This window comes from Vulpes vulpes, chromosome 1 (assembly GCF_048418805.1).
Source record: "Vulpes vulpes isolate BD-2025 chromosome 1, VulVul3, whole genome shotgun sequence".
NCBI lineage: Eukaryota > Metazoa > Chordata > Mammalia > Carnivora > Canidae > Vulpes > Vulpes vulpes.
Genome location: NC_132780.1, coordinates 19,932,287 through 19,942,016, shown reverse-complemented (window position 1 = coordinate 19,942,016; position 9,730 = coordinate 19,932,287). Strand labels below are relative to the sequence as shown.

The window sequence follows — 9,730 nt, the reverse complement described above, 5'->3', positions numbered from 1 at the left end:
ATTCCTCAATTTCTCACGTTCCTTGGAGTCTCGCATGTTTTAGCATTTGAAGTGGCAGTCATTCCACAGATATTTAGTAGTTGTCTTGTGTGGGAGACATTTTTCATTGGTCCCACTTATAACCTGATACTTTCTCCAGCTTTGCACGGATGCACAAAATTCATAAGCTTGTATTTCCTTTCTAGCTCTTGCAACCCACCAGGCTGGCTGCTGGAAACTCTCCTTTAAAAAAAAAGAAGAAAGATTATTTATTTATTTATTTATTTATTTATTTATTTATTTATTTATTTATTCATTAGAGACACAGAGATAGAGAGAGGCAGAGACACAGGCAGAGGGAGAAGCAGGCTTCATGTAGGGAGCCCAGGATCACGTCCTGGGCCAAAGGCAGGCGCTCAGCCGCTGAGCCACCCAGGTGTCCCTGGGAACCTCTCTTTGTTTTGCTACAAGTTTGTGGTTTCTCTCTTGGCCACAGACCTGAATTTGTTTTCTGAGCCTGCACAAAGATCTGGCCAAGCATGCAGTGAGGTGTGAGTTTTCACACTTGAGGGTGGGGTGTGCCCTTGGGCCGAGGCTCGGGGTGTGGGGGGCAGATTTCCCAGCAGCTCAGAGACAGGCTTCCTGCTGGGGTCTTGAACATAGTCAACAGGAACCACATCTGTTTAATGCCCTTGGACATTTTTATCTGCCTCTTTCCCTGTCTCCTGCTCCCCCTACCCAGTCTGGAGGTCCTGCTTCAATACTCTGGGTGTCTCCAGCAGACCCACACAGCTGGGGAGGCAGGGAAACCACTCACCGCTCTCCCATTACATGTTGGCTAGTTCAGCAGCCCCAACCAAGCCCCCTTGTTGGCCAAGTTCCTCTTATCCTCTCAAACGGATCTCCATTCCCTTCATTTACAACAAAGGGTCAAGATACACACATCATTTGTCATTTTTAAATATATGCACCCTAACACTCAGTGGGTGTCTCCGGGTCTCTGTAAAATGTTCAATTACTTATCTCTTTAGCTATTGCAGGCATCACCCTCGCTTCTGTCCTTCTGACAATTACAACACATCCTCGTTCTATTCTCCAAGCATCTCGAATTCCCATGTAGCCTGGTCTCTCTATGCTGCATTTCTGAAAACCCCTCAATACCATATTCCAGTTTTGTAAATGGCTCTTCAGCTATTGTCTTGTCCCTAATGGAAAGAGTTTTTTGAATATAATAATTTTACTGGATTTTTCATCTCTAAAATTTCTTAAGTGTTTCAAGAATCACCTATTCTATATTCTTGCATCAAAAATCCAATATCTCAAAAAAAATAAATGATTAAAATAATTAAAATTAAAATAAGAAAATCCAATATTTCCTTTTATTTTCTCAGATATTTGAATATGCTTAATTTTATTTTCATATTTTCCTAATGATTCTATTTCCTTGTATATGGTAATTCCTATTAATCAGTGGCTTATTGTCCATAGCACTGTTTACCATTATCAGGACCACCCTCTGATGTCCATTCTTGTTGGACGCTCTCCTCCTACATACCCTTTCGTACAAGAAGGGTCTCTCCTGGGGCTGTTCTGGGAGTCAGGCTGAACTTGAGAGACAATTGCAGCTTCTGATCCGTGGTGTCTGCTCTTTCAAATTCAGCATCTGCTCAGGGTTGTATTAGGCAGGGATGGGTCTGATGCAAGCCTCAAATTCACGTAAGAGAAAAGCTACAGCAAAACTGTTTCACACATATATAGCGGATGTGACTCAGAGCTGGCTTGAGTCAGCGAACAGAGAAACCCCTGTGCATGTCCACAAACACACCTCACCTGGAGCCCTGCCCCTCGCCTGCCTGTGAGGACCCTGGAGTCCCTGTCTGTGTCTGCACGGGTGGAGGCCTCTACTTGATGGCCTGATGATGGGCCTGGGAATTGGCAGCTGCTCTGCCTTGTTCTCTGTTCTGTCTTGTGGTTCTCTATGATTTGGGGAACTCTCATTTCTCTGTTCCTGCATATGACTATCTCTACACACTTCAGAAATATGGTCAGTAGCACTTATGTGGTATGTGGAGTCCATGAGGAGTCTTGACTGGGTCCAAATTATGGGTCTGACCCCATAATCTCCCATGTACCAAACTCCATTTAACCTGTTCTGAAAACTAACAGTGATGGATTCCCGCCCCCCCCCCCGAACTAGGAACCACTGACCCCCCACAACTACTCTGAGGAGTGGGGTTCAGGACAATAAGACTTGTAGACAGGATGTTATCACCCTGGATCACATAGACAAATGGATAATAGATGAATATTTAGATAAAGGATAAGTTTTTCTTCAAAATCAGAGCTCTAAACCAAATATGTGCTCCATACAGCTTACAGACAGGAGGACCCCAGGATGGAGAGGATGGCTCTGCCCCAGGAACAAGGGGCAATGATGAGCTGGGAGGGACTCAAGGGTGTGTTCCCATAAAGGGGATATGGACAATGGCACAGGAAAAAAGAGAAGTCCATGGAGGCTGTGTTAGAAAGAAAGCCCAGGCTCTGGGGTCAGGAGAGGGGCTGTGTTTCTTTCCCTATTTGCCTACATTTCTTTGGGTTCATTGACCTAGATCTGAGGTGAGCAGAGATATTGTATGTCTATCTGTGCTGACATGAGCTCCACAGCACAGCAGGAACCCATGTCCCCTTAAGCATTTCTGGGCCTGGGGACCCCATCCATGATCAGAACTCCAGGGATGTGCTAAGGTTAAAGAACCCCATGGGGGAGGCTCTGGGAGGGAAGTACATGCCCTGGTCTCCTCACCTGGACAGGATATCTGAGAAAGTCTCAGGAATCACTGGCTGCACCATCATGGACCTCAGAGCAAGGCTAGGGGACCTGGGGACCGGGTTTTCCCCTTCCCGTAGTTACATCCTGCTAATGTGACAACCCCATTATGGGTAAGACTGGCCTCCAAGTACCCACACCTTGTGTGTCTGCCTATCCTCTGGGCCTCATGATCCTATCATCTGCAGGGCCAAGGCCAAAGACAGGAGACACCATGACCCCCACCCTCATGGCCCTGCTCTGTTTAAGTGAGATCTGAGGAGGGGAGGGGACACCCTAGTCCGGGAGGGACCCACCTCACAGGCAGGTCCTGGTCTGCCAAAGATCCCAGGCTCAGGAGGCTCATGGAGAGGAGGGGTTCAGCTCAGGATTTGGGGCAAACCTCTCACAGGGACTCTCTTCCAGGACTGAGTATGAGCTCCAGGACGTGAGTGCAGGCAGGTGAGTCTGTCCCCAGGGGTCCCAGTCCCACCTCCTCACTGAGAACAGGGACCACCCACCAGTCAGGGGCTGGTGATCAGCAGCTCTGGGCAGACAGAGTGGGGATACCTGGGGGGTTGGGGCTGAGCTGGGAACCGGGGGTGTGGAGGGTCTTGTGACCCAGCCTCTGTTTCCTTCCAGGGACCCTCCCCAAACCCACCATCTGGGCTGAGCCTGGTTCTGAGATCCCCTGGAGGACACCAGTGACCCTCTGGTGTCAGGGAAGCCTGGAGGCCAAGGTATATCGCCTGCATAGAGAGAGACAATCGGTGACTTGGGACAGACAGGAGTCACTAGAGCCCAAGGACAAGGCTAAGTTCTCCATCACACACATGACAGGTGTATATGCAGGACAATATCACTGTTACTATGGAAGCACCACTGAGTGGCCAGAGCCCAGTGACTCCCTGGAGCTAGTGGTGACATGTTGCGAGCCCATTCAGGGCCCAGCCCCAGGTGCTGCCCTCAGGAAGGGGGTCTGCTCTCAGGGTGTCACCCTCTCACGGCCGAGTCCTGGGGATCATGTGGGGGGATCTGAGCCCCATTTAACACAGCCCCTCCTCTCACCTAGGATTGCATGGCAAACCCAGCCTCTCAGTCCTGCCCAGCCCTGTTGTGCCCTCAGGAGAGAATGTGACCCTCCAGTGTGATTCATGGACAGGATTCCACAGGCTTGTCCTGATGAAGGAAGGACAATGCCAGCGCCCCTGGACCCAGGACTCCTAGCGAGCACCTAGTAGGGGGATCCAGACCCTGTTCCCTGTGGGCCCTGTGACCCCCAGCTTCACGTGGATGTTCAGATGGTATGGTTATAACAACATCCCCCAGGGTGGGGTCCTTCCCCAGTGACCCCTTTAAGCTGCTGGTCTCAAATAAGGAAGTCAGATTTTTGTCCCATCCATGGTTTGAGGCACCAGACAGGTTACTGGGCTCTTTGCTCCCAAGGGAGCCCCAGATGAAGGGGGGGTGGTGAGGGGACCATGGAGCTCACAGATCAGAGAATCAGAGGGTGAGGGACATGAGACCTGAGGTCAGGATGGGAGAAGGGAGGTTTGGGGAGAATCAGCCCCTACAATGCAGAGCTGGTCTTCTCCCAGGCGTGTCAAGGAAGCCCTCTCTCCTGACCCAGCAGAGCCCTGTTGTGACCTTTGGACTCTCCCGTGCCTCTCTGATGTTGGCTATGACAGATTTGCTCTGTCCAAGGAGGGGCATGTGGCCCTTCCCAGTGTCATGGCCGGCAGTCCCAGGCTTGGCTCTCTGTAGCAGACTTCCTTCCCCCTGGGCCCAGTGAGACCCTCCCACAGGAGCTGGTACCCATGCTATGGTGAACAACCTCTTCTCCCAGTGGTTGGCCCCCAGTGACCCCTTAGACATCCTGATCGCAGGTGAGGGGCCATGGGTGCAGGTAAGGCCCCAGACTCTGCACAGGTCCCTGTGAGGGAATCCCAGGTGATGGTGGCCAGGGCCAGGGGTGTGAGGTCCCCAGGGAGGGAGGAGACAGAGAGAGAGAGACAGGAGATGGAGATGGGAGAGACTCAGAGGACACAGACAGACTCAGGTCAGGCCAAGGCTGGACCACCCCTCACCCATCCATCCTCTCTCTAGGACAGTTCCCCTACACACCCTCCCTCTGGGGGCAGCCGGGCCCACGGTGGCCCCAGGTGAGAATGTGACCCTGTGGTTCAGACAGGAGGGTTGTGAACACTTTCCTTCTGTTCAAGGAGGGGGCAGCCTATCTCTCCCACTACTACCCCCAGCCCCCCAACTGCATTTTAAAGTACCAAGCTGGGCTGTACCAGGCTGAATTCCCCCTGAGTCCCGTGACCTCAGCCTATGGGGGAACCTACAGGTGCTACGGCTCATCCAACACCTCCTCCTAGCTATTGTCACATCCCAGTGACCCCTGGGAGCTCCTGGTCTCAGGTGAGGGCCCCCTCACCCTTTCCTGTCTGAGCTCCACCAGCTCAGGACTCTCAGGAAAGCCCTTCAGTAAGAGATGTAGGAGCATTGGAGGCTCCACAGAGGAGGGTCCAGCCCAGGAGAGAGTGGAAAAAGCTACAGCCTCTACCTGGGGTCCCCCATTCTTCAGTCTCAGCAGAAGTAAGGAGTAGGCTGCTGCATGAGGGGTGGGTGAGTGAGGATGATCCTGAGTTGACACAGGCCTCCCACAAACCTCCTGGTGCCTCCATATCAGAGAGCCTGAACCATGGTGTCAGCTCCACAAACACTCTCCTAAAGAGAAGCCTCCCTGCCTGTGGGCACTGCTCTGCTTCCCTCTGTGCCCCCTGGGGCTCCCATGACCCTCGGTGCCCACCGGAGCCTGAGGAGGGGCCATTCTTGGCTCACAGGAATCCCCAGGGATGCTGTACCCCGAGTCCCTGAGAACTTGGTGTGCACTCTGCATTGTGTGTGGAAGCTTGTCCAGCATCCCGGTGCCTGCTTCTCACACCTTCTAGAGTGACACCTGCACGCACTATGACAGATGTAACTAATGTGACAGAGATGTCAGACTCAGAAACACTCTTCTTATTCTTGTGTCCACTGGAGTTAGATTAGATTCACACGTTCCTTGTGGGGAAGAATGTCTGATCAGCACGGAGTCTGAGCACATTTCATAGGAGTCTCATCTATCTATCTATCCATCGTCATCTATTTTAAACTTTAGATTATAACATACAGGTAATGCAATATTGGTTTCTGGCGTAAAATTCAGTGATTCATCACTTATATGAACTTCAAAGCCTTTGAAGTTTATTTATAAACTAATGTCAATTCATAGACTGTCTGAAGAACTCCTCACCTACTTTAATACCATACTCCTGAGTTGTCTGAATAAGAGTCAGTATGCCTAAGAGAGCTCTCAGTCTGGGCATAGTTTATATGCTGTGAACTCACTCTCTCCCTTTCAACTGGTTCTCATATGTTGTTAAATATTATCATAACCGCAAACACATGGAAATTTCCCTTTTTCATTTTGAAATGCACACCCATTTTTCTCACATCATAGGACTGAGTAAATTGTCCTCAAGCATCACATCAGGAAAACAAATTTGAATTCTATCAAACGTTTAAAGAAGAAACCATACCTATTCTACTAAAACTGTTCAGAAAGATAGAAAGAGATGGAATACTTCCAAACTCATTCTATGAGGCTAGCATCACCTTAATTCCAAAACCAGACAAAGACCCAACCAAAAAGGAGAATTATAGGCCAATATCCCTCATGAACATGGATGCAAAAATTCTCAACAAGATACTAGCCAATAGGATCCAACAGTACCTTAAGAAGATTATTCACCATGACCAAGTGGGATTTATCCCCGGGATACAAGGCTGGTTCAACACTCATAAAACAATCAACGTGATAGATCATATCAACAAGAGAAAAAACAAGAACCATATGATCCTCTCAATAGATGCAGAGAAAGCAGTTGACAAAATACGGCATCCATCCCTGATCAAAACTCTTCAGAGTGTAGGGATAGAGGGAACATTCCTCAGCATCTTAAAAGCCATCTACGAAAAGCCCACAGCAAATATCATTCTCAATGGGGAAACACTGGGAGCCTTTCCCCTAAGATCAGGAACAAGACAGGGATGTCCACTCTCACCATCGCTATTCAACATAGTACTGGAAGTCCTAGCCTCAGCAATCAGGCAACAAAAAGAAATAAAAGGCATTCAAATTGGCAAAGAAGAAGTCAAACTCTCCCTCTTCACAGATGACATGATACTGTACCTAGAAAACCCAAAAGACTCCACCCCAAGATTGCTAGAACTCATACAGCAATTCAGCAATGTGGCAGGATACAAAATCAATGCCCAAAAATCAGTGGCATTTCTCTACACTAACAATGAGACTGAAGAAAGAGAAATTAAGGAGTCAATCCCATTTACAATTGCACCCAAAAGCATAAGATACCTAGGAATAAACCTAACCAAAGAGGTAAAGGATCTATACCCTAAAAAATACAGAACACTTCTGAAAGAAATTGAGGAAAACACAAAAAGATGGAAAAATATTCCATGCTCATGGACTGGAAGAATTAATATTGTGAAAATGTCAATGTTACCCAGGGCAATTTACACGCTTAATGCAATCCCTATCAAAATACCATGGACTTTCTTCAGAGAGTTGGAACAAATCATCTTAAGGTTTGTGTGGAATCAGAAAAGACCCCGAATAGCTAGGGGAATATTAAAGAAGCAAACCAGAGCTAGGGGCATCACAATGCCAGATTTCAGGTTGTACTACAAAGCTGTGGTCATCAAGACAGTGTGGTACTGGCACAAAAACAGACACATAGATCAATAGAACAGAATAGAAAATCTAGAAATGGACCCTCAACTTTATGGTCAACTAATATTCGAGATAGGAGGAAAGACTATCCACTGGAAAAAAGACAGTCTCTCTTCAATAAATGGTGCTGGGAAAATTGGACATCCACATGCAGAAGAATGAAACTAGACCATTCTCTTGCACCATGCACAAAGATAAACTCAAAATGGAGGAAAGATCTAAATGTGAGACAAGAATCCATCTAAATCCTAGAGGAGAACACAGGCAGCATCCTTTTTGAACTTGGCCACAGCAGCTTCTTGCAGGATACATCCATGAAGACAAGGGAAACAAAAGCAAAAATGAATTAAATAGGGACTTCTTCAAGATAAAAAGCTTCTGCACAGCAAAATAGTCAACAAAACTAAAAGACAGCCTACAGAATAGGAGAAGATATTTGCAAATGACGTATCAGATAAAGGGCTAGTATCCAAGATCTATAAAGAACTTATGAAACTCAACAGCAAAGAAACATCATGAAATGGGCAAAAGACATGAAGAGAAATCTCACAGAGGAAGACATAGACATGGCCAACATGCACATGAGAAAATGCTCTGCATCACTTGCCATCAGGGAAATACAAATCAAAACCACAATGAGATACCACTTCACACCGGTGAGAAGGGGGAAAATTAGCAAGGCAGGAAACAACAAATGTTGGAGAGGATGCGGAGAAAAGGGAACCCTCCTGCACTGTTGGTGGGAAAGTGAACTGGTGCAGCCACTCTGGAGAACTGTGTGGAAGTTCCCCAAAGAGTTAAAAATAGATCTGCCCTATGACCCAGCAATTGCACTACTGGGGATTTACCCCAAAGATACTGATGCAGTGAACCGCCGGGACATCTGCACCCCGATGTTTATAGCAGCAATGTCCACAATAGCCAAACTGTGGAGGGAGCCTCGGTGTCCATCGAAAGATGAATGGATAAAGAGGCTGTGGTCTATGTATACAGTGGAATATTCCTCAGCCATTAGAAACGACAAATACCCACCATTTGCTTCGACGTGGATGTAACTGGAGGGTATTATGCTGAGTGAAATAAGCCAATCGGAGAAGGACAAACATTATATGGTCTCATTTATTTGGGGAATATAAATAATAGTGAAAAGGAATAGAGGGAAAAGGAGAAGAAATGGGTAGGAAATATCAGAAAAGGAGACAGAACATGGAAGACTCCTAACTCTGGGAAATGAACAAGGGGTGGTGGAAGGGAAGGAGGGTGGGGGGTGGGGGTGACTGGGGAGTGGGAACTGAGGGCGGCACTTGACAGGATGAGCACTGGGTGTTGTTCTGTATGTTGGCAAATTGAACACCAATAAAAAATACATTTATTATTTAAAAAAAAAAAGAAAAGAAATGACAAATGCCCACCATTTGCTTCGTCATGGATGGAACTGGAGGGTATTATGCTGAGTGAAATAAGTTAATCAGAGAAGGACAAACATTTTATGGTCTCATTCATTCGGGGAATATAAAAAATAGTGAAAGTGAATAAAGGGGAAATGAGAGAAAATGAGTGAAAATATCAGTGAGGGGGATCCCTGGGTGGCTCAACAGTTTAGCGCCTGCCTTTGGCCCAGGGCATGGTCCTGGAGTCCCGGAATGGAGTCCCGCATGGGCTCCCTGCATGGAGCCTGCTTCTCTCTCTCTCTCTCTCTCTCTCTTTCTATCTCTATCTCTCATGAATAAATAAAAGAATCTTTTTTAAAATTGTTAAAAAGAAAATATCAGTGAGGGGGACAGAACAGGAGAGACTCCTAACTCTGGGAAACGAACAAGGCGTAGTGGAAGGCGAGGTGGGCGGGGGGTTGGGGTGACTGGGTGACGGGCACTGAGGGGGTCACTTGACGGGATGAGCACTGGGTGTTATGCTATATGTTGGCAAATTGAACTCCAATAAAAAAAAAAAACTCCTGGTACAGATTAAAATGCAGAACCCGAAGGAAGGGAGCTGGTTGACATGGAACGACATGGGACTCTACTCCACACATTGGCCCCTCTGTCCTCCTGACAGGAGCCCCTGACACCAATGCCTCTTCCTTGGATGCTGGATTCTTGGCTACTGAATCACTGAGCACTCTCATCTGCAGGGTTGTGAGCTAG

At 47.7% G+C, this 9,730-nt stretch overlaps 1 pseudogene; it reads left to right on the top strand.

Annotated features, from left to right (window-relative positions):
* Positions 1-3,017: 3,017 nt before the first annotated feature.
* Positions 3,018-9,730, top strand: LOC112909391 (leukocyte immunoglobulin-like receptor subfamily A member 6; annotated as a pseudogene).